The following is a 27238-nucleotide window of genomic DNA, read 5'->3' on the forward strand; positions in this document are numbered from 1 at the left end:
AAAAAAAAAAAAAAAAAGAAAAAGAAAAAGAAAAAGGAAACAGAAAAAAAAGAAATCTCACTCTTATCAGCACTTCCAGAGGTATCCGGTCTTTAAAATTATGCTATTTTGGAAGTTAGTCCCAGTATAGGTATCACATCAATTAATAGCTCTCCTCTACATTGTCTTCAGTAGCGATATGCTAAGTCATTGTGCTGAAGCACCAGACTTCTGAGCTGCTGAACATTTTATTTTGTTACCATCCTTCTTCTCTCTTGCCCTTGATAATGTATATCTTTTCCAAATCCTTCATGATTTAGTTTGTGTAAGAGAAGAAAAACTTCAGTTTACCTGTGCAAGAACCACCTTTATCTAGAACTTCCCTTTACTTCAGAATTCTTTAAAATTTTGTATAACCTACATGAACTTTGTTCCTACTTTTAGCAGTTATGGGCAGTTTTGCTCCCATTCCGATCCTGTGCTCAAACTAGCTCCATCACAAAACCCGGCCTGTAAAAAGTGTGAAAAAAAATATGCTCACTTCTGCTCTGCAAGTTCTAGCATTTCAAAATTTAGCAGTTTTTTTTCAAAAAATGATGACAATTACAAAAGTGTGATTAAAATTATCTTCCATAACCCCATAATGAGACCTAAAATGCACATAAATGATGACAACACACAATAGAAAACTGCACAAACTCTGAGAGCCTTGGTAAGATCTTTACCTTTCCTCCTTTCTGTGTCCTCTATCTAAAGCTGTTGGGAGGATATATTCAAAGAGATCATGTTTACTTTGGTAGTTGCAAGATTTCTTATTTTGAGTCAAATATTTCATTTGTGAATGTTTTGGAACAAAAACATGCATAGCAAAAGGCACCTGAACATTACATAGAATTCTTCATAGCCGTTTTGGCCCTTTTTTTCATGATTGACTTTAAAATTTCACAATACTAATATGCTGAAAAATGTCTTATTTTTCCTTATACATTACTATAAAACTTTTAAAAAGTGTCTTTCTAGTATAATTTTGAGATTAAAGAAACAGACATACGTACTGGCACTCAAGGTTCACTGATGTAGACTTTCTAAATTCGGTCATCCCAAGACTTAAATCTAATTAAATGTTACCTTAAATCATTTAAACATTAGGAACCAACATCCCATCAAGACATTTCTAAGGAGAGAAAATAAAGCAGTAATCTTGGCAGAGTAACACATATTCAGTTCCAAAGCCCATCTCGCCAATTTATCAACATTGGATCAAACACAAGTGACGCCTCAGCACAGAAAATGTCGACTAATTCTTTTCCCATTTTGCCCCACAGAAAGCCGGCAGCCCACTAGCACCCCATTATGGCCGTATCCTTGAGATTGTCTGACATAAAAACGAATTACTACCACTAGAGGAAGGGACCTGAACATAAGTACTGCCAGATTTATAGTTTTCTGGGAAACCTTGTCATTTTGATCTAGTTGCAATTTCTGTCACTAAAACAGATTGATATCTTAGGTTAAGACTTTAACCCAATGAACACAGGAATATCAATTAAAATGTCAAATCCTTATTTTTAGCCTGAAAAGGTGTAGTTTCTACATGTTCTCTGATAGGCATTTTAGATAAATCAGATACTTTTATTCCCACCTTCAAAATAATTTTTTAATATACTGCCAATCTAGCCTGCTAAAATAGACCTGTGATCTCAGCAGTATTCTTTATAATTATTTAAAGACATCTCACAGCAACTGATCTGTCAGTGAAAGGAAATTAAGAAATAGCTTTAATATTTTTTTAAAAAAGAAAACTGTGATATTTTAATTTGGAAAAAGGCTGGACAGGCCGGGATATTACTAAGATATTTGTACAGGCAGGATGCAATCTGTCCCTTGTGTTTGAAGATACACAAGAGGCTTTCTCCACAGACTCTCACATTCCAAGTTGGTGCTTTGAATGTTAAACAAAGCTACTTTGATAACATCCTTTGGGCTGGTGATACTGACCAAGAAATTTAGATCATTCCTAAATGGTAATCATCATTGCAGAGTGACCCTTTGAGAAACATCCTGAATTCATCATACAGATGTGGGCAACAACTATGAGATATTAACAGGATTGTTAAGTCTATGTAGATGAGAAAGTGCCATGGACTACCAGGCCTGAAGATCTGTTATAGTAAATGGCTCTTGAGAGTCTACAAATCAAGCAGGAACAACTGCTCTTTTCTTCTATGTAGAGTCACTTCTGATGATTAATGTCACTGGTCTTAGAAACTCAGTTTAACACCAGGTCCCATTCTCACTGATGCACCCTGAGAGGTGATGAATGGGGGGAGTATCCTCACCAGGTGGAGGATGAGTGTCTAACAAAGCTTCTTACCAAAGAGCTGCATGCCAGGAAAGTTCAGGTTGATTAGTAAATATTTACCACTATTAGTCATAAGCAAATGGTCTAAGCAGGTGGGTCAGAAGGCCAGAGTAATGTTCTGAGATGGACAGTCTGAAGCTGAGGGCAGGTGTTTCAAGGTGGGAGAATAATGTGTTACTAGGTCTCTTAGCTTAACTCCCCTGGAGGGGAGGCGCACCTACAATAGCACACCATGCCCCTTAAATACCAGCTTCTTTTGCTCATAGAGAAGCTGAAAGACTAAGCCTCAGGATTGTTGCCTGAGCATGCAATTAATGAATCCATTCATTTATTCACTTGCCATAACAAACAAGTATTAAATAGCTATAATTCATGAAGCACTGAGCTGTGTATGTAGTGGGAATACTAAAATAAGACAATAAATGGCACACCCTGAAATAACACCATTTTACTGGGGACATTGATATGATACACAGACAATACTTTCACTTATAATGTATGAAAACAATTAAAATCCAACATACTATAACTTCCAAGTTTATTCATAATAAATATTAAATCTAAGGGGAATCTGCAAATGATTAGGAGAGAAGTTTACTGCATCTAGTGGAAGTAGTAGGATTATAAATTAATGCTACAGGGAACATATGAGGTCAATGTAAATGCAAATCTGGTACACTGTTGAGCCTGTTTCCTTTTTTATTTTTAACAGAGTTGAGCTTTAGAGATTCACTCTAGCCCACTTAAATGTTTTGTGCTGATAGTAATAACAGCAGCCCATTTTAATTAATACTATTATACTTCTCCCATTGCACTCCACTCCATGCCGTGCTGTGCTGTCCCAACCCATCCCAACCCATCCCAATCCATCCCATCCTATCCCATCCCATCCCATCCTATCCCATCCCATCCCATCCCATCCCATCCCATCCCATCCCATTCCATCTTATTCTGTTTACTTTTTCTTAAATTTGTCATGTGATACATAAACTCAATTTAATGACCCAATAACATATCAGAATCTCTAAAATTTATTGTCTGCATTTTCAATTTGCTAACACATTATTCTCTTGTACCAGGGTCATTTACATTTGCAGGACTGCAGACTATGATAATTTCATAGGAAATGTACTAAAAGATTAGAGATATTTGAAATCAAGGGAGTGCTTGGGTTCCTCATTGAAAGTTCTTAATCTTCCTAATATTGTCCCAACAGTTACATATCCTAAATGTTACAAGAAGAAATTACACTGTCAAGAAGACCCAATTTTATCAGCTATCAACCGCATGTACACTATTGCAAATAATGTTATGCCATTATGAGGATTTGCTACATGATAATTCAGCTCTGAGGAGATGCGCTGTGTTCCTATTATGTAACTTACTTGGCAGTGAAAACCTATGTGTGTATACCACAGCATGGCTATATTTTCAGAGCAGTAATTGTAACCTGACCAACATGCACATAATCACAGCTAATAAGGTGATTTGATTCTATTTTCTTCTTTCCATATCTATAAGTTAGATAGTCTCTTATTATTTCCTTTTGGGTGTTCAAAATTATCTCAAATTCCTTGTTCTCAAAAAGCAATCCCCACAGAATCCAATTCTCTTCCCATTTCATCCTTAGTCTTCTTCCTAATTGTAGTAAAGGGATGTGCCATCTATCCAGTTACATAAACAACACAAAATTCTAGGAGTTATTGTCGTATCTCCTACTCTCAATCTCCTTCCATATGTCATCACTAAGTTCTCTGATTTAACTTCATAAATATCACTCAAAATTGCCAGCCAAACAGATTAGTGGATTAAGATGCCTGCTTAAGCAGACACAGGGGCCTGAGATTCGATCCAGCCTGCCATGCTGGACCTGCCCCCGCAGTGCGCTGAGACTGCTATTGAGACTGGGCATGCTGGCGCGCTTCTGTAATCCCAGCGCTTGGGAGGCTGTAAACAGAAGGATCACTGCAAGTCTGATCCACATAGTGAGACCCTGTAGGATCTGTACTAAATACAAAAAAATAAAATAAAAATAAAAACAAAATAAATATCACTCAAAATCACTTAACTCTATTTCCTCCAGTGCCACTCTAGTCCCTGCCAATCCAATGAGAGAAATGCTTATTAAATAGCCACAGGAAGTTGGACAATTCCAACACATACTGGGAGGTCACAGGTAGAATTTTTTTGGCTATTCTTTAGCCATCCAAGCTTTAATCACTGAACATGGGAATGAAAACTTTATCTTGGAGGTTGGTCTTTCAGGATAAGTCTCTTCCCCCTTCAACCTTATCCCATCAGTCACTCCACACATGATTTCAAAAAGTGGTTCACCCCCACTACATTCTTTCCAAATTACTGGCATATGATACCCATAAGCATAGTAAACTGGTTCTCTGTTTACTTCACTAAGTTTGGGGTTATTATCTGAAATATATTACTAAAGCAGTGTCAAAGTTCCTACAAGACAGAAATTTTATAAAGCTTAGCATAAGAAGTATATACAATGTTAGGCATTGAAGGGGCATTGAGCCTGATATTATCTCTGCTTTTTAACTTTCTTTTCATAGTTAAATCATGACAACACTCATGCTGTGAGTCAAATACCATGAAAAAACTTTTCCTCTCCATTTATGTCCCTAAATTTTAGTCTTTAATAAGACACAAATCTCTCTTTAGCACTTGGGAAGATTGAAATTTTATATTTATGTATATAATTTCAGGATTGATGTCTATTTCTTCCTTCAACACTTAGTTTCAAGAACCAAGAATTGTATCTCTTTGTTTCAAGCAATGGATGCTCCTTGTTCAGAATTATAGTATCTCTGATACTATTGCAGATCCAAGCATGTATTAGGTAATCATGAATAAATTGCTCAATATTATTTATGGATAGGAAAATGGTTTCTCAATGTAAAACCCCTTTAACATTATTAGTCAATAACAGATATTTGAAATTATGAAGTGTTAATAGGTTAAGCTTTCCAAGCCATGCACACCATGCTTTTTTGGCCCTAAATAAGAGTCTTTACATGGTAAATAGCAAAATTTCTTTTTGTGTAAAGTGCATTATTTTATGCATTCATACATGGACACATACATACAGCATGCAAATTTCAATTTGTTAAAAGAAACTTCAGAAAATATCATGTTAAACACTTCTGGAAGATCAACTGCTAGGTAATTTTTAGAGAAAAACATATATTTGAGAATTCTACAAAGACATTGAGAATATGAAAAAGAATCAGATCAAGTTTGTATATCACTATACAGGAAAACAATAGTTATTACCTTAAATTTACATGTGTGAGCTCTTGCTTAACTTACTGAATTTGTTCTGCTAATCCCTTTGAAAAGAAAAGAAATTCTAATATTGGAGAATAAAGTATCATTAATAAGTGTCTTTCCTTCTCATCTTTTAAGGATAATGACCTGATTTATATACTCTTGGAATCAGAAATGAAAATCATATTCATGCTTTTCTTACATCCTACTATTTCAAGCAATCCTTTCAATAAAGAATTCTATTTTACAAATGTATAGATACTTAAATTAAGCTACCCTTCTCATTGCAAGCTGAGCAAGTGAGAGAGCTAAATTTCTTCTAAACATTCAGTCAGCTCATTTCTGCTCCAGTCTATTGGTCACAAATCGAGGACAGGCATAAAAGAGAGGAAGAAATTGTCATGTACCAGTAGAAATAGCTACACTTATTTTCCTCTTCTAGTCCTGTAACAAAAAGGACTTTTGATGGGGAGCATGATATGAAGTTAACAGTAATAGTCATTGAACCTAAAATGAACCAGAATCAAATTAAAATTTGCCATTTCTACACATACTCCACTTTCTTAGGTAGATTAAAAGATTGCACCCTTCTATAAACACAGCTGTATGAGAGGGTTATTTGTATTTGAGGGCTGCTTCATTGAAAATTGTGCTCCCTAATATGTGTCCATTAAATTAGAAATCATGTAGAAGTCAATTTACAAGATAATTCTAACTGACATGTGGTTGCATAAAGGAAAAACAGAAAAAAAAATTGATAAATACAAGTGAATTAACCGAAGAAAATTTTTTATTTCAGCCTGCTTCTGGGTGCCAGCACCAGGTCTCTGTGTCCATCAAAACCACATGGAAACAACAGAAAGGCAAAGCTGCAACATAAGCATCATGACTGATGGGTTTGTCATCAGAGGCCAAGAAGAGCATCAGGAAGAGTATCATCACCCTGAATATGATTCAAATTCGCTGTGTAACTCAGTCCACACCCACCTGAGAGAAAGCGGAGTCAGGAAATAAAATCAACGCAGCACAGCTGTGAATGGTTCCCCGGGTGTGACTCTGTTAAAAAAACAAAAGAAAAACAAACAAACAAGAAAAACACAGAGATAATTATTGCATTATCCTACACTATGTTGTTGTTGTTTGCTGAGACCAAACTAGTGTCCCTTCCCCCATTTGTGTTTCTTTCTATAAAGAGCTGAATAGAAATAAGGAAGTGTGAAAGATTAGATTCTCTACAATTAAAGCCCTGCAGGTGGTGAAGAACAGAGAGAGAGAGAGAGAGAGAGAGAGAGAGAGAGAGAGAGAGAGAGAGAGAGTGTCCTGGCATCACTGCAGGAATGAAACCAAGTTTCAGGGCAGTCATTTGGTTTTATTCTTCTGTTTTTACTGCTAAGAGCGCCAAAAACCAAGGCAGTGAGGAATGGAAATGATCCCGTCCTGGATCACCAAGGCTATGCAAGATGACAGTGTGAGAGATCCCGCCTCTTCCAAGAAACTGGGAACTGGCCGAGCTATGTCTGTGGCGCGCTGTTTCCTGGCTGTAATTCTGAGAAGAGGATTACAATCTGCAACGCACAGAGGGAGAGAGAGAGAAGCCAGTAGCAAGTCGCATAATTTTTTTTGGCCACTTTATGGTCCGGAGAGGTATTTCTCTGTCTCTGCTGGCGGATGAGTGAAAAGTGAAAGCCAGCAAGCAGAAAGACGACAGAGGAAGGCAGATAGCATCCTGATGCCATGGAGGAAGGATAGCTCTAGGCATAATGATGGAGAACAGAGAGAGGAATAGGATCAGCATAAGGCAAGAACGCACGGTCTCAATGATAAAGTTATAAAGAAGTAAAAGAAGAGAAAGATTAAAGCAAGAAAAAATAAAGGTGTTAAAGGTTTTCCATATATTTGTTGACTATGTTTCTCTTACAGTGGGTTATCAAATCAAAATACTTTTCAAGTTTTGTTTAGAATATCAACTGTCTCATTATTAATATTTAGACATGATTGTCCTTTTTAAACATTAACATAAAATGCAATAATGAAAAATGGTAATACACTGAATATTTCTTCATTAAGGAATTCTACTGATAATGTTATATGTGTATCCTTCAAGGAAAGGGTAATAGCAATGGAATACAGTTTATTTGTCTGATCTTTGGAAAGTTGCTGAGCTTTGAGGCATCAGTTTTATTATATGAAAAATAAGCAAGGTAATATGATCCCATTCATAATTCTTAAACTACATAATTCAATGAAACATTCTATGGAAGATAGATAAGAATTGAATAGCAGAAATGACACAAATTCAATGTTTGCCATACAAACAAATATCTATCTATCTATCTATCTATCTATCTATCTATCTATCTATCTATCTCTATATCTAGTCATAGGGATTTGGGCTATTTTAACTTTTAGAAATCCTCTCTCTCTCTCTCTCTCTCTCTCTCTCTCTATATATATATATATATATATATATATATATATATATATATATCTCCATGTAAATGTATACTTAGTTAAATGTTCTTTTCTCTTCAAATTATCACTTTTTGTATAGGCTGAATGTCCATAATCTGAGAATAAAGGTCCATAATTTTCTATGCAGTGCATTCTGCCAATGTTTATTGAGTGAGTATGAATCAATGGTGGCATAAACTAGAGATTTGGTAATCAAAAAATAGACATAAAACATACTGTGATAAAATGTAATGAATGTTATTTTCAAAAACATAATAAGTGATGTGATCATTACCTTCACTTAATTGTCCTATGTCATATACATGTATTGTACTATTTTACCCATAAACATATATAATATAATTCTCATTAAAAGTATTAGTAGCAAAAATTATGACAATACTATTAAAATTATTAGCTAACACAATCCAAGAGGTTTTTAATTCTCTATAAGTAGTCATAACACCCTGGATATTCAGGAACAGATCAGCACAAGTAGTGGAGACTATTGAGAAAAACTAAGATGAAAAAACTTGTCCCTGAAAATGGTGAAAATCTCATTATTCAGGGATGTCATCATTTGAAAGATGCTTCCTATAGGAAGCTGTCAAGGCCATGCGAGGAGTAGCCGTGAGGGTATGTTGGAGCAAATATAGGGATCTGAGCAGCAGCTGCCTGAGCAATTTGGTCAGAAACTTTGGAGAGGTCTGAGTACCATGATGTGTCGTGCCTCAAAAGAACATTCCAGCTGCTTGATTGCAAATAGATTCGGGAAGATAAAAGCAAATGGCATTCTGTCAAAAGATTGCTTCAATAATCCAAATAGATGATAGTAATTTAGAAAAGATTAATTCATGTGGTAATTATTAAAGGCCTACTGTTTGTTGTCAGTGTTGTAAGCTCAGATGAGAAACCCAGCTGTCATGGGGCTAATCCCCTAGTTGGATCAGGTGAAACCTCAAAAGTCACAATTAAAACACAGAGTCTCTCCAACTGTAAACAGTGCTCTTCTAAAAATAAGGCAGATTGGCAAAATCCCTAGGGTAAGAACACACCAGGGGAGATGGGAGATTACGAGAGAAGGAGAACAGATTAAACAGGTGTGAAGGCAGAAAAAGCAGGTGCACACCTAGTAGCAACTGATAGGCATTTGTAGGGATTTGGTCTATTTTAACTTTTAGAAATCCTCGTTCTTTATTTAGTATGAAAAGTCAACTATAACTGGAGGATTGTTTGCTGTGGTGAGATCAAGATTCCAGCCCTTTCATTTCTGCTTAGACTAATACAATTCCCTGGTTATTTGTATTTCATGCTTAATTGTGCTGATTTGTTCTGGGATAGCAGAGATATTATGAGTACAGATAAAGAATTAATCACCTGTGGGATTGTTTTAGTTTATAGTTTAATAGTATCCTCATGATACTATTAATATTTTTGCTGAGTTATATTATATATACTTATGGGTACAATATAATACCATATATATATTACAATAATTAAATTAAGATAATGATCACATCACTTATTTTTGTGGTGAAACTTTGGAAATTTCCACTCAGCTATTTAGAAATACACAGTAGTTATTGACTATATTCTTCCTGCTGCTATGTAACTATATTGGAAGGGCGATAGTGTCAACTTGAGAAATTTGGAAGCATAAGTAAATTAGCGGAGCAATTCTACAACCTAAGGAGTATGGGTCCAACCTGGGTGGTTCTCCTACAGCGCTGGGTAGCTGTGGCCCAGGTGGTGTAAAGGGGATATGAGAGGGATTCTCTGGCTTCCGTTCACAGGAGCTCTGTCTGGTCTTCACCTTCAGCTTGGACAGCATCTCCTCGCTTCTGGCACAGACTCTTGAGCTTTTGTCATAGACTCTTCAGTCTTCTTGCTCAGACCCTTCCACTTCTGCCACAGATCCTTCCGCCATTTGCCGTGGACACAATTAGCCTCTGATGCGGACTTGCATGGACACTGAAGTGAACTCCAGCACTTGGACTGGAACCTTTGCTCTCCAATGTGCAGATACCAACTGTACTCTTCCTCGTCTAATTCTGTGGGTGACAATCCTAGCCAATCTTGTCATGTCTTATTCATTGTGTATCCTGTGTTATATATGTCTTTCTAGTAAATGACTGACTGATAAATCAACTGATCTCAAAAGCCTGCTCCTTCTTCCTGATTAAAATGTGGGACTGTTTCTGACTCCTTCTCATCGACCTCGTTCCTCGCCATCAACACTATATTTTCTACTTTTATGAGATCTACTTATCTTGATTCTGCACATAAGTGAGATCATGTGGTATTTATTTATCTTTGTAAATGCAGCTGATTTTAATTTTAATTAACACAAGGTCCTTTATCTATATCATCCCAAATGAACTAATTTCCTTGCTTCTAAAGCTGATTCTTTTCCATGTACCACATTTTTATTTACCCACACATCACTTCCTGGACATCTGGGCCAATGTCGTGGCTTGCCTATTGTGAACAATGTTACAGCAAACACTAGAGAGTGGATCACTTTCATTTACTGATTTTGATTCATTTCAGTTTATACCATAGACTGGAAATTGTGGATCATACGATAGCTCTATTTTTAATACTTAGACATATTTCTATGCTATTGTCCATATGGTTATAACAACTTACATTCCTGTGGAAGAATATACATGGTTTCCTTTTGTGATATTTGTTCTTTTATCATTTTTATTCTAGCTATGAGATGTGAGATGATATCATTGTTGTAATTTGCATTTTCCTAAATTATTAGTGATATTAACCATATTTTCAAGAATGTGTTGGTTATTTGAGTTTTTCTTTTGCTTTTTTCCCCTGACATTTAGAATTGAACACAGGGCATTTTCATTTACCTATAACCTCATTTTTGTTTTCAGATAGAGTTTTGTTAAGTCACTAAGTTGCTCAGACAGGGCTCACCCTTGCCATGTCCTGCCTCAGCTTCCCTGTCTTAGTTACCCTTTCATTGCTGAGATGCAGCACTTGACAATCACAACTCTAAGGAGAAAAAGCTTATTTTGCCTCACAGTTTGCAGAGGCTTCAGTCCATCGTGGCAGGCTGTAAGGATGGCGTCCAGAGGACAATGGCTTACGGTGTGGCAGGTGGGGGTCAGAGACCAATGTGGGGAGGACGAAGGGAGTTGAACCCTCCCAGGCCACAACCCCTGTCACCCACTTCCTCTGACCAGGCTTCACCTCCCATCATGTTCAACTACAAACTTAAGTAGTGGACTAATCTGATAATTATCACAAACTCATGATCCGATTATCCCCAGAAAATCTTACCTGTGGCCAAATGAGGCTTTGAGGAAACAGAGCTATAAATCATGATATACCCAGGGGTGAGATTACAGGCCAGTGCCACCAAACCTGGCTTCTTTTTGAGCAATGTCTTTTCTGATCCATTGTTCATTCTGAATTTAAGCTATTTGTTTTCCCTATTATTGAATTGTTTTCAAAATTACCATTACCAAAATACTTCAATAATACTTAAAAGTACTCCAAATACAACAAAGTACACCAAAATTTGTGAAAATAAAAGACCCAATGGCATTAACCACCTCAAAAGACTCATTATTATCTTGAACTCACTTACCCTGTTGTCCTTGGCCACCTTCTGATGCCCTCCTGGAAGTCCTCTTTCCTGGGGGCCTTCAGTTGCATTATCACAGATGCCTCTACATCCTACATGGCCTACATCAGTTCAAAATATTTATCTTTCATCACCATTTTGACTTTGAAGTAAAACCAAAAGTTGAATGGTGCCAGATTCAGTGAACAAAACAGGTGAACTAAAACTGTAGTGTTTTTCTTTGACAAAAATTGCCATAAATGTCTCGAATCAATTCAGGATATCAAGGTAACCACAAAAGGACAATCACAGAGGAGGACTTCTAGAATTGCTTCAGAAAGTGGCAAGAATGAGGCCATTATGTTTGTTAGTATGTTTAAGGAAAGGAAGAGTATTCTGAGAAGGAACAATGACAATGTGTCTTATGTGTACTTTCAGTAATATTATGACCATACCTCAGTTAGGGTATTTAACTCTTATCAAATGTATGTTTTAAAAATATTTTTTTTCTATTCTATATTGTCATTTACTTTGTTCTTCCATTTGACTTATTATTTTTGACTTCCTATTATGGCTTTCAAAATACATTTTAATAGGAACTAAGTTTTTTTTTTAGTACTTATTTAGTACAGGGTCTACAGGGTCTCACTACGCAGATTGAACTCATAATGATCCTCCTGTTTTCAGCCTCCCAAGCCCTGGGATTACAGGTGCATACCACCACACCCAGTCTCAATGACTGTCTCAGAGTACCCTGGGGGCGGGGCTGGCACTGCATTTCCAGAATGGAACCCCAGTCCCTACACCTGCTAAGCAGGCACTTTAGTCCACTGAGCTATCTGGCTTGCCAAGTCTCTTTTTGTTATAGTTGAACCATAGCATTTTCTTTTGAACAAAAATGCTTTAGGGGGCCAAGGAACAAATTGTATTCTACTACTGACTTTCAGAATTTAAGATCCTGTGATCCTATTTAAGGAGTTCTTGCAGTTTTGCTTAATGATACAATAATTGATCTATAAATCCCTAAGTTTTATTCTTCCCTTCTCCTTTACCTTGTCAAATGACTTCCCCATCGTACTGAATATAGTATTGGCTGTCCTCACTTGAAAGAAAAAGTGGAAAACTTTTATGGGCAACACACAAAGATATATGATGAAGTGTCTCTCCACATGCTACAGTAATATATTAATGTTGGTTGCAATTTCATGTGGCCGCTGACCTATGATGAATAAAGTTGTGTCTGTTAAAAAAAAAAAAAAAACATTGTGTTTTTGTGAGAACCTGGAACTTCAGCTCCAGTAGTTTAGGTTTTCTGGCCAGCTGTTAAGCTTTTCTGCAGGACAACAGAGATAGCAAACTCACTATTCCCATGTTTGTGTGGAGACTCACTTCCAAGTTAAAATCAAGGCAGAAAACATGCACAATGATATTTCATATGGAACCTCACAATCCAGAGTAGAAAGTTTTTTAAGTTTGGCTTTTCTCCTATATACAGAGAAAATATAACTGCTTGGTCACCCAAGAGAACTAAATATTGTTGCCTGGCTGTGGCCACAATTTTATCATTTCATGCTCAGCATCCGAACAGTATTCCTGGCAAAACAATGTACAAAATCCCTTTTCCTGTGTTTCTGTCCTGCTACACATCGATTGTCACTCTATTTGCTAAGCAGTATCTATTGGAGCTGGTGCATGATGAGTTTTCCCCACAGTGTCTCTTTTTAGTGTTTAATAACCAGGCAGTAGGTTATAGACTACTACCTGGAATGCTGTAATTGGAGAGAACAGCACAGCAAAATATAACGCAACATGTAAATGTCAAGCTATAATTTTAAATACATTTTGACATTAAAATCATGCAGACATATACAATTCTTTACAAAGCAAGGACAAAGAACAGCTGTTCCTTTCTATTTTGTTATAATTGAGAAGGCCCTGCGTTCATAGAAGGAGGAAAAAATAAAAAAGAAAAAGGACCTTATTCTGAGTGCGAATTGTCAGGCACAATGAGATGCGTGTGGACATAGATAAGGCAAAATCTTGTCAAGTAATAAAGTCCTATAAAATAGGTATGATTTTGTTCTAGAAATAAGAAAGTAGACAACTGGATATAGTAATCCAGAGTAGAAGGTATTTTAAGTTTGGCTTTTCTCTTGTAAACAGAGAAAATTCAACTGCTTGGCCACCCAGGAGAATTAAATATTGTCTTCTTTAACTAGCAAAAATTGTATTTATCTTTACACACTGCACCATGCCAAGCAGTAGTTTCATTAATGAGCCAGCCAACTTCGTTTTATTTTATTTTTGTAGCTGAGGAGTGCATGATGCCTCCCTCTGCTGTTCTGTGTACAATGCCAAGTCTCTACTCGCTTTTCATAGAGGAAATCTTAGTAGCTGTGCCAGTGTACTAGTGTCCTGTCATGCTGATCAAGCCATAGTAAAATTAAAGCAAATGGAATATCTAACTCTTGTTTATAATCCAAGGCATGGTGCCTGATCAGATCAGAACTTTGTGACATTGTGTAACTCTCTCTTCAGAGTTATCCCTTTTGGTGGCAGGATACTTACAATCTTATCAACTTTCATGAAACCACTGATGGATTTGTTCTTTCCAACTACCCAATTTCAACAGCAAACATAATTTCAATTCAAAATAGATTTTAAGTACACCTATCTGCGTTAGACGTCTGTTGTAGGCATGAGTCTAAAACTTTTCCCAAAGATTTCAAACCCCCCACATTTACAGAAGTTAAGAGTGGTGAGTTATCACTCATGTGATTGCATTATGCCAAAAGACATGATTGACTGTTAAAAAGAGGAGATTATCCAGAGGTGTTTAATTTAACCATTGGATTTGTTAAGATAGAGAACTTTCCCTGGTGATGGTAAACAATAGAGGAAAACTAATTTGAAGGTATTTGAAGTATTTGTAGAATTCAGTGCTCTGGTCATGGGTTGAAGGTGAAAGATACCGTATGAGGAGAAAAGCAATGTGGGGATCTTCTGGAAGATGAGAATAGCCATGCACCATCGCAGGAAAGAATTGAAGACCTCACATTCACACCCACAACTAACTGGGTCCTGCCAACAACCCTAATGAGTTTGGAAGTAGATTCCTCCATAATGTTTATGGACAAAAGACTGTTAAGCCAACGCTTTAATTAAGAACTTATGATTTGTAAGCAGAGAACCCAATTGAACCTGCCAGGAATCTGACCGACAGAACTATGATTACTAAATGAATGGGTGTTTCCTTTTTAGCTACTAAGCTTATGGTCATTTGTGAGGTAGCGATAGAAGGTTATTACAAATTCTTTTCTGACTCTAGATAACCAGACTAATTTCAATGTTCCTAAACATGCAACTAGGGACATCCATCAGTTTTTCACTATATCATCCCTTTGTTCATTTTAAGCATAGCACTCTTCACAGTTTGTAACTCTTTACTATTACAAATCATATTATGTATTAGATTTGACTTCTTATTTTAGATTAATTCTAAGGTATTTCATTGTCTTCGGTGCTATTGTAAAACGTATTTTTTCTATAATTTCCCTCTCAGTGTGTTTGTTAGCTGTATAAAGGAATGCTATTGACTTTTGGGTATTGACCATGTATCCTGTTATGCTACTGAATTTCTTTATCAATTCTACTAGCTTCTTTGTGGAGTTTTTTGGGTCTTCAAAGTACAGTATCATGTCATCTGCAAATAATTATAATTTAACTTCTTCTTTACCTGTTCTTATTCCTTTTATTTCTTTCTCTTGTCTAATGGCTCTAACTAATGATTCCAGAACTATATTGAATAGGAGTGATGATAGAGGACATCCTTGTCTTGTACCAGATCTATGAGTAAAATGTTTCAGTTTTTCCTCATTTAGAATTATATCAGCCTTTAGGTTTTCATAAATGGCTTTTACCAGATTAAAATAGAGGGCATCTATTCCAATTTTCCGTAGGACTTTGAACATAAATGAGTGTTGGACTTTGTCAAAAGCCTTTTCTGCATCAATGGAGATGATCACGTGGTTCTGAGTTTTTGCTCTATTGATATAGTGTATTACATTTATAGATTTTTGAATATTGAATCATGCTTGCATCCCTGGGATGAATCCAACACTGTCATGGTGTATGATCTTCTTGATGATTTGCTGTATTCTATTTAATAGGATTTTATTGAGGATTTTTGCATCTATGTTCAAGAGAGAAATTGACCTGTAGTTCTCTTTCTTAGTTGTGTCTTTCCCTGGTTTTGGTGTCAGTATATTGCTTGCCTCAAAGAATGATTTTGGGAGGATTGCTTCCTTTTCAATTTCACGGAAGAGTTTGAGTAGTATAGGCACTGCATCTTCTGTATATTTCTTGTAGAATTCAGCTGTGAATCCATCCACACCTGGACTTTTCTTTGTTGGTAGGTTTTTTATTACATCTTGTATTTCATTGGCTGCTATTGGGCTATTGAGAGTGCTTATATCTTGTCGATTCAGTTGTGGTAATTTGTACCTTTCTAGGAATCTGTCCATTTCTTCTGTGTCTTCTAATCTGTGAGAGTAAAGATTCTCAAAGTAGCTATTGATAATCTTCTGAATTTCAACTGAGTCTATGGTAATTACACCCTTTAATTTCTTATTGCTTGTATTTAAATTTTTTCCTTCCTCTTTTTGATGAGGTTAGCTAGGGGCTTATCAATTTTATTTAATGTTTCAAAGAACCAGCTTTTTGTTTCCTTAATTCTTTGAACTGTTTTCTTCATCTCAATTGAATTAATTTCTGCTCTAATCTTTATGATTTCTTCCCATTTTTGGGCTTTGTGTTTGGTTTGCTCTTTCTTTTCTACTTCTTTGAGCTGCAGCATTAGGGTACTATTCCCATTCTGTTTTCCTAATGTGTGAGTTCACAGTTATAAATTTCCCTCTGAGAACTGCTTTTGTTGTATCCCATAAATTCCTATAAGTTGTGCTTGAATTTTCATTGAATTGTAGATATTGTTGAATTTCTTGTTTAATTTCATCTGTGACCCATTGGTTACTGAGTAGGGTGTCATTTAATTTCCATGTATTTAGGGTTTTTCCTGGTTTCTTTTGTCATTTATTTCCAGTTTCATTGCACTGTGGTCAGATAATATGCATGGAATAATTTCTGTTTTCTTGCCTATACTTAAGCATGATCTATGGACCAGTATGTGGTCTATTTTAGAAAAAGACCATGTGCCACATAGAAAAATGTATATTCCACTGTGTTTGGGTGGAACACTCTGTATATGTCCAACAAGTCCATTTGTTTCAAACTCTGGTTCAGTTCTGTTATTTCCTTGCTGAGTTTTTGCCTGATTGACCTACCCTTTTGGAGATAAGGGGGTGTTAAGGTCTCATGTTAAGATTGTGATATTGGATATTAGATTTTTCATGTCCATTAAGATTTCCTTTATATAGTTGGGTGCTCCTGTGTTTGATGCATACATATTTATGAGTATTACCTCTTCCTCTTAAATTTTTCCCCTAACCAGTATATAGTAGCCTTCTTAATTTTGCTTGATCATTCTTGGTTTGAAGTTGAGACTGTCTGAGAATAGGATTGTTACCCCTGCATTTTCCTTAGGTGATGGGGCATGTAGTATTGTTTTCCATCCTTTTACTTTCATCCTATGAATGTCTGTATGAGTTAAATATGTTTTTGTATGAGTTAAATATATGTTTTACACTATATTGTGGGATTTTGTTTCCTAATCCACTGTGCCAGTCTATTTCTTTTAATTGGTGAATTGAGTCCATTTACATTGATGGTTATAATTGAGATGTATTGACTTATGATTGACATGTTATTTACCCGTTGTTTTATACTCCTTTTTCTCCTGTGTTTAATTGTTTGTCCTATTTAGTTGATTGCTTCTGATCTCATTCATGGGGTTCTGATCACTTTGGTCCCTCTCCAGAACATCTTTCAGGAGCCTGTGTAGGGTTGGCTTTGTCATCATGAAATTCTTTAGTTGTTCTTTGTCAGGAAAGTGTTTCACTTCTCCATCAAACTTGAAAGAGAGTTTTGCAGGGTATAGTAGTCTGGGTTGGAATTTGTCTTCATAGAGGACGTGAAGTACTCTGCTCCATGCTCTTCTTGCCTTCATGGTTTGTGAAGAGAAGTCAGCTGTAATTCTGATTTGTTTTCCTTTGAATGTGATCTGCTTCCTTTCTCTAGCAGCTTTCAGTATATTATTCTTGTGCTGGATTTCTGGGATCTTGACTATTATATGTCTCAATGTGTTTTTAATTGGGTTGAGGTTACTTGTCATTCTGTATGCTTCAGTTACCTGAATGTCAGATTGTTCCCTCATATTTGGGAAGTTTTCTGCTATTACTTTTGCCCATATTTTTTTAATGTCTTTTGTGTTGACTCCTTCTTTCTCATTGATGCCTATTAGTCTCACATTGTTCATCTTTGCATCATCTTAGAAGTGAGGAATTATTCTTTCCTGCATCCTCATTGTTTTTAAGATATCTTTTCTTACCTTTTCACTAGCTGCACCAGCACATTCAAGATTTGAAACTCTGTCTTCACTTTCATGCAAAGTTTTTTGCAAGCTTGGGATTGAGATTTTAATTTCCTCTATATCTCTTTGACGCTGCTTCATGCGATCTATTTCTTTCCTGTATTGCTCATTCAAGGAATCCATCATTTTTCTAATCTCCTCTATTTTTTATCAATGTCTTCTTTAGAAGCAGTTATTCTTTTATTGCACTGTGTTTTGTTTTTTTTTTTTTCAGATTGGGTTTCCTCCCTATGTTTCTGTAGTTGATTTTGTACTTCAGATGATATGAGTTCAGATATTTTTTTTTTAAATTTCAGAAAAGAATTCCACTCTGAGTTCCTCTACAACTTTCTGCTGTTGCTTATTTACTCTTGATGCTATTAATTCATACAGTTGAGCTGAGCTACTGTCCTCTGCACTTCTTCTGGGTGGGCATTGGGTTCCCTCCATATGTTTCTGCATTTGATTCTTTACTGCAGATGCTATTAATTCAGGGATTTCTTTTTTCATTTCCAATCTGAGTTCTTCTATACCTTTCTGCAGCTGTTTCTTTATGTCAGAAGCCATTGATTCATTGATTTCAGCAGTGTTATTCCCAATTTGTGCTGTGTTAGCGTCCTCTGCACTTGCTATGGGTGGACTTGGGGTCTGAGATTGCATTTTGCTCCTTCTCATTGTCATTTTGTGTAGCACTGTCTTCTGACCTTTGTTGTAGAGCTTTGGTGCAATTATAACCTTAGCACCTACTGAAATTCAGGTGCAGATCTACAAATTTTGGATTTATCCAGCTGTTCCTGGCTTGGGTCTGGCTGCTGTGCTCAGCTCCTTCTTGTTGGCACCCTTAGGAGTGATCCTGTTGTGTCTCTCTGGCAAGATGTTCTGCTCCTGTACTAGCTGGATACTTCTGTCCCCTACTCTCTCTGTAGGGACTGCAGCTGCAGGGTTTCACCTCAGGCCTGTATGCCAGGCCTGAGCTGCGTCTGAAGGTTACAAGGTGGAGGAGGTGGTAGAGGAAGGTCTCACACACACACTCACTGGGCCTGGGCTAGTTCTGGTTCTGGGGGTCCCCAGAATGCAAAAGAAATTCTCACTTGGGGGTTGGAGTGGGGGTTTACTGTGGAGTGGGGGGTCCCAAGCGGGTGGAAGAATGTCTCAGCCACACTGCCCCTGGGCTTGGACCAGCAGGTCCCGCTGGCATGCGGTAGCCGGAATCTCTCCCACATATTGGTGGTTTAAACAATAGAAATATTTTCTCTCATAGAACTGGTGACTAGGAGTCTGAAATTAAAATTTCAGGAAGATTCCTTCCTTCCAAAGACTATAAGGAAGAATCACTTTCATCCATATATCTTAAATTTTTGTAACTTTTCAGAAATCTTTTGATTTCCCTGAGTTGTACTAGCATTAAATATATGACCTATGTTAACTATTTTAAATTATATGAAACAATTGTTTCTTTTTATTGATGAGAACAGCTGATACACTTGATATTAGCCAAAAGGCTGAGAAAAGATTCATTTTTATTGTTTTACATACAGAGGTTTATTCTTTTCTTTCCCTTATAGTTAAATATTTTTATTTTTTTTGTTTTATATTTGCTATCTTTGGTGTCATTATGCAGTGTGTAGGGAGAATAATGAGAGTGGCTCCCATACCAGCTCTCTTGTTTCCTACTACAAAAAAATTCTGTGACAAGGAAAGCACTGCCAGAGGTTATGCACTGTAAGTAAAATAATTCTGTTTGTCTTTTCTACAATAGTTTTATTGTCACAACTTCAAAAATATTTTTTAAAAGGTTAAGTCCACCATCCTTAAAAAAACTGGATTTATAAAAGGGACTATTTGTTAGACAACAGCTTTGGTCAATAATTTAATCCTGTTCTATCCAGAGAAAACAATTTCCTACATCAAAAGGTCCCTCAACTTTCCACTTTATAAGGACTTGTTCATAATATTCTCACCAGAAATTGTTTTTGGTAAAGAATTCACTGTAGGCTGTCAAAACAATGTGAAACTTCCTGGCTTGGAAGTCATGGCTAATACACATCTTGTTTGCTACAGTGACAGCTGGAACAGGCAGAGTTGTCCATTATAAAAAGATCAACACTGGATGAATTTTAATAAAAAGATATCCTTGGAGAATCATGAGGCCTCAAAATGCTGCATAAATACTCCAAATTAAAATACCAGCAAAAATGAAAATATGTGATAAATATTTCAGTACATGTTAACTGAATAAATTTCTGCCTTTCAGGTTTTGTTTTGTTTTGTATAGATCTCACTTCCAAGTACATGCACAGAAACTGTACAAACTTAAATAAAAGAAAGATTCGGTTCCTAGATTTATCAGTGATTCTAGGAACAACTGCCCACAATTCCATGTGATGATCTTAGCCCAGTGTCCATGTATGAGATTTTCCTATTGATTATTGACCTCATCATTACTATTGTTAGTATCCCTGTTTCATTGATATCAATATGTGACCTTCAGTCATCTCCTTTGTGCTTATTTCCTGAGGCATACAAATGAAAGGGAAACTTCTTTTTTAATTTGAATTTCATTAGTACGTGCTTGAAGTACATAATGAGCATGTTTGTCATGGGAAGTTAGTAGCTATACATAATACAACCTAACTTTTTGGTGTCCCCTTTTCATTTCCTATCTCTACTCATCAATATCTTGGTCCTGTGCAAAAATTCGACCCATTTCTATTATCTGTCACAAAAAGAAAATTTCTAAAAGAAAGTTTTGTTTTTAGAAATTAGTTTTTTTTTTTATTCATGTTTTCTCTCACTTTTGTTTTTAGTTTCCCAGTGTCTTATACTATATAGTCTCTTTTCTTTTGATATGCTATAGAGTATACCAACTACAGCATTACTAGCATACATTCTGGGATTATTTTCATTTAACAGATTAAGATTCTGGGGTTTACAATCATTCTGAAGCACACGAACAGTGTAACAAGGCTAATTGCGAAATTTAAATACTTTACCATAACCACATGGAGTTTAGGAGCAATAATCTGATTAGTGATGTCAGTTCATTAGACCACTTTTAATCTGCAGTATCAAAATTAGTTTAGGAACTACAGAAATGGGCAAAGGATAAAGGCAGATGAGGTTGAGTGGAAGGTTTCAAATGCCCTGTCCAATAAAGGCATTAAACTGGTATTTAGGTTCAAAATGCTTTTATTCACAAACGATTTCATTTGCAAACAGAAGTGTTTGGGAAATGCTTTTTTTTAAATATTTTGTTTGTGAACTCTGCATCAGGTGATGGACACAACCATGGCCATCTTTTCCAGAACTGTGGAATAGATTATGTTTGTGAACTGAGGTACTATTATACTCATTTAAATATGGGTCTGAGTACAAGTAATTACACCAGAATCTACCAATATTGTGAAAATAATACTTCTAAAGAATATCTAAATCAGGCTTCCCATATCCTCTTATTGTTGAATTATCAAAACTACCTCTGGTTTGCAAATGCCCACTAATAAGAATGAATCTGCCGGATCTACTCAACCACCAGGACAGGCCATCTTGCTAGTGTGCACCAGACTGTAGCCATAAGAGAAAGCAGACAGAGGTGCCTCTTGGATAGAACCAGGGCATGGAGGTACATGGAGAACAGAACCATGCATTGCCAGATGGACTATTGATAAAAATGAAGTTCTTTGCCAATAAGAGGAGCTTAATTCTTTCTTCAGTCAAATCAGGGTAAGTACTTTGGCTCACTGATAACAGTATAGTTCTTATTTTTTCTATCTTACAGGGAAGATTTCTTATTGCAATTACTACTTATTTCCCTCTTTTGATTTTGTTTCATTTTATGTGGCTTCCAGGTAGGAAGTACATAGATGTTTTAATGCATGATTGGACAGACTGTCAAAGCTACATGTGCAAATGACAGAAAGGACCGCATCTTCTCTGAACTTTGGGCTGGATGCAGTTATAAGATCCAGAAAATGGCTATGATACTTTACAAGGAAAACAAACTTGCATTTTGTGAAAAGAAAAATGTATGAAGATGTGAATAAATGTGGATTGTTACAAAAATTGTATTGGATATACAATATTCCATTTCACTTTTCTCATTAAAAGAGAATTCTTGTTTCACTCTCTTCTGATTTTATTCATTGTTAAAGTAGCTATTTTCTAGCCTCTCTTGCAGATTACATAAAAATAGAAGTTACTGGCTAGCATTCCTTATAATTCTTTTTAGGATGGTTGATTCAGACTGCCATTTCATTTTGCTCCCTCTTCTTTCCAACCTGGGATGCAAACATTGAGGTTGCAACTCTACAGCCCTCTTATCACTTTTCTTAAGGGGAAGAGAGGACCTAAAATAATTTATCAAAGACAAAGAAATATACTGGAATCTACCTAAATGTATTTAATGTTTCCATCAAAATGACTGAAGTAGAAAACATTCTTCCCAACTGTGCACTGTGTTCTAAAAAGGAGAAAGCTTGCTTTGCTCTGGGAGTAGCTAATACACAAATGCTGCTGCCCGTGACCCTTCCATTCCACCATTTAAAGGACTCCTCTGTTTCAGTGGAGCTGAGCACCCAGATTTTTCTGTGCTGTCTCCCCTTCTTCTGGCAATACTGGCAAAATGTGATCAATTTTTGTCTGCTCATCTTGTCTAGTTTCATTTTGCTTTAACGATCTCTAAGACACATTCCTGTAGTGCCTGACTCCAAGCTTCTTTGACATCAAAAAGTACATGTTTGTTTTGCTCTGGCCAGGTCAGTTTTACAACAATCTCAAGGAATGCTTGCCTGATGAGATTTGCAACATGAAAGCAAATAAAGATACTGGAAATTAAGAAAAAGTGTAGTGAAGTCTGGAGAATATATTCTAGGAAGAACTTTATCAAAGTTAAGTGAATTCTAATTTTTTACTTTCTAGGAAAGTATATAAAGTATTTATAAATTAAAATTTTAAAATTGTTGCTTGCTGCCACTTCAAACTCTTCAAATTCTAAATATTACATTGCACATTATTTTTCAAATCTATAAAAATAAAATTCATTGCAATAAAGAATATCTCAGTTCAATAGTAAGTCATCAAGAGAACTAAGTAAAGTAGAAAAGAAAGAGGAGAAATGATGGAGAAAAGAAATGCTCACAATCAGATATTTCTCCAACAGAAATAAAAATAAAAATATCAGAAGTAATGACTTATTCCAATGTGAAGATTAGCAAAGAAGGTTCTTAAAATTTCAAGATCTTTGCTACTTGCAAGTAAAACTATGATATGGAGACTATATAAGTGAAAAAAAGTGGAAAAACCCAAAGCTTATACAAAATTAACTGATTAGAGTAGTATTCTAATACTGAAAAATCTTGATTTTCAAATAAAACTATATGCAGAAAAAAAAGATTACTACAGGATAGCGTACTGATTTTATGAGAATTATCAGTTATCTGAGTATATGGCCTATCTAAACGTAATACCATTCTTCCTTACCAGGTGTGTGCTTCAGCTCAGTGTTCTGTTACATGTGTCTATTTATGTTTTCCACTTCCCTGGTATTACAGTTTTGTAAGATATATCTGACAAGGCAAGTGTCATTCATGATTCTTCTTTAGGACTATGAAGGTGATTCCTGGATTTTTGAATATTCATATGTATTCATGAATCAGATGAACATGTTTCATAAAAGTCTTTTTAAAAACTAGATTTATATTGACTCTGAAGATCAATAGAGAGATAACTGACATCAAGAATGTAGCATTTTTCTGTAGTTGAGCATCTAGTCTTCTTCACCTTACGAACAAGGTTTAATTAAAAGTCCAACTTTATTCAAGCAAAAATGTATTCTTATTGGTAAGACTTTACATTATATATTTAACTGTTATTTGTATTTATAAATCAGCTTCAAACCTGGCAAGCCAATCTTGGTGTGACATTTCATAAAAAGCTATTGCTGAGCACTGTTGTTGTTTTGGGATTAAAGACACATGCAGGAACCGCTGGAAAGCAGATCAAGAGGTTAAAATTTGAACAGACAAAGCCAAACAGATATAATAGAAAATGACTTATTCCAACATGGCCTAGTATTAACTGAAAAAATAATTAAAAAAGTAAACAGTAAAGAATCTCTTTGTAGGGCCCCTAAGATTTTTTAATTGATCATAAAGATTGATTTAAACATTCAATCCTATATAAATAAAAGTCAGAATCCAACCCTGATTTTAAAAACCATTGAGTCCTTCTCTTAAAAAAATATTAAGTACACACCAAACAAAAATACTCTTATTGAACTCTTCAATTTTTGTTTCTACATGTGAACTGAGTGACTGCACTGAAGACAGAAATATGTAATAGTGGGGTGATGCTTGGAATGCCTGTCATTCTGGTCTTCTAAATATGTACTACTTGTCATGACATACAAATTATGGCCAGGCCGTATCTCAAGTAAATGGTTTTTTGTTTTTTTTTTAAGATGTTCCATTGTATGCCTAAGCATGTTTTGTTATATAGGTCTTGCTTTATCTTGGTCTTAACTATCCAGCAGAAAAGTATAAAAATGAGGTATATAAAGTGAAGCCATGTAAATACACAAAGCTGTGGAAGGCTCAAGTCATCAGATTCATAAATTGCAAGTCTTGTGGAAAACCCACTACTATTGTGGACTACTGGACTCTATTGGAATATTTTGCTGAATTCATGCACCTACAACATGTGGATGGCAGTGGAATACCCATCTCTGACAAAACTGAACAAAAAAAGATGATATAAATGAAGGACAATTTTGTATCTGTATATACAAAATAGGATAGATATATAGCTACTTTCTCTTAATTCAATATGAAGAAAGATTTGTACTAATAGTGCTTGGACAGGATATCATGTCTGCATCTTGTGCTATGAATGACTACTACAAAGACAACAGTATAAAATGTATTAATTGTTGTAACTCTCCTACCAACCTGTTTTGAAGCTGTTATATTGCAATTTTTTCTCAATAAAATTAATAAAAAAATTTGTGTTTATATTTAGTAACATTCTTTTTTAAAAAAAAACTTTATTGAGAAACAAATAGCAATGACACAATTTCAAAACCAATTAGTAGAACTGTTTCAATAATGAATACATTACATAGTGTTGTCTTAGTGGTTATTCATTGCACAAGATGCAGACATGATATCCTGTCCACAAACACTATCAGAACAAATCTCTCTATCCATTGAATTTTTAGTAAAATTCTAAAAAAAGCCATAATTGAATGACAAAATGGTTCTTTGCCCACTGCTTCCTTTGGTGAGGTCTAGGAGTGAGGAGACTACTTGAGGATAGCACCAATCAAAGAAAGGGGGAAAACTCAGTAGCAGTAACAACAACAACAACAACAATAATAAGCAATTAGATAACTCATTCAACAAATTGGCCCCATGCAGTAATGAAAGCTGATGTCATGGATAGTAGGGACAAGGCCCCATACAATGAACTGGCCAGCACTGAGGCCACATCACACAAAGGAAACAGCGTGGTATCTTTTCCCTGATTGAGAGGTGTGCAGTCACAAAGCCCATGAGGGAAGCATCTCTGGCTTACTGGGATTCAGTGAGTGAAGTGGAATGGTCTTGAGCCACTAAAATATATAACATAGTGAATGTAAGTAACCAAATTTGCTCCATTTTATATATTTTTTCTTTTAACATATCATATACAATCCACTGGCCACAGCATAGACCTACCTGCAAGAGAAAAATATCCTTGCTTTTTGCAGGAACAAAAGACCCCTTTTCCAATGGACAAACGAAGAATAATTTGGCCACTAATCCTGTCAATAATTTGTTACCTCTTCCTTGTAGTAATTTAGCTGAGTTGGTAGGATCAATTTCAATCACTCTTCTAAATCCTCTCAGAATTAGAATTTTTTTCTGACCCTGCTAACCTTTTAGGATCAGATTTTCTATTTAATTAAACTCCTTCAGTTTAGTATCAATAGGAGAACTTCTTTCTGGAACCCCCAGGAAAAGAATCCTCACCTACTTAAAGAGGAGTATTGATTATTCATTTTGGATATACATCCTATTATTATGATAACTTTGGTTGGCTTCAAGCCATGTCTGAGACAAAGACATGGCAGGTGTGGAAACATACACAAACTTAACATTATCAATTAAACTGGGCTGTGCTTTTGTGAAAACTTGATCCATTCTTACTGAAAAAAGAATGGCTTGTCATGTCAGGAAAGGGTTGTGATCACCTGTGCTATCTCTTATAACATTCTTTTTGGCCTGTCATACAAGGAAGTGAAGATATCACCCTGCTGAATACTTACAAGATCTTTAGATAAAATTGGACTTCTTCATTTGCCTGTAGTTGGCAACTCCAATATTATGCCATCATCATCGAACCTTGAGAGAAATTTTTATTCTGTAACAGAAGGAATCTATTTGCCACTAAAGCCAACTTCATGCTCATGCACACACTTCTTGATGCTTGCCAGGACCCTGTACTTGATTTTTAACTACTGGCATTATTTTGAATATCTTAATTTGTTTAACAGGGAGACTCACATTTTCATTCACACTGGGGTCAAAAATTAAACAGCCAGTCTTGCTCAGTATTCTTTCACATACCTTTTTACTAGGCTCACCCTGTCCATTTACATACCTGGTAGGTAACTAACATCATATGGGAACAATTGCCAAGGCTTTGAGACTTGCTTTCTTATTGCTCTGTATGACCTTAAAAAACACTGATTGTTCCCAGATTGCCACCCTCGTGTAATCCTTCAGTGATCTTTGGGTGTGCTCTGCAGACTGAGAGCCTCATAGAATTTGTTCTCTTGACTTGTTGACAGGATTTCCTCGTAAGAGCATGAGGTTCTTGAGGACAAGCTCCAGTTTTATCAGACTTAAGTGTATTACTTCGGCCACAACTTCACATGAACAGAAAGGTCACTGGCTCATAGCTGCACACCTAGAAATCTCAGATCCTACCTGTGACTTGGCTACTGTGTAGGTATGACCAGACACTGAAAAGCATTAACTCAATGAATGAGAGTTTATAATGAATAAATGTA

Source organism: Octodon degus, unplaced genomic scaffold (assembly GCF_000260255.1).
Source record: "Octodon degus isolate 3935 unplaced genomic scaffold, OctDeg1.0 scaffold00058, whole genome shotgun sequence".
Classification (NCBI taxonomy): Eukaryota; Metazoa; Chordata; class Mammalia; order Rodentia; family Octodontidae; genus Octodon; species Octodon degus.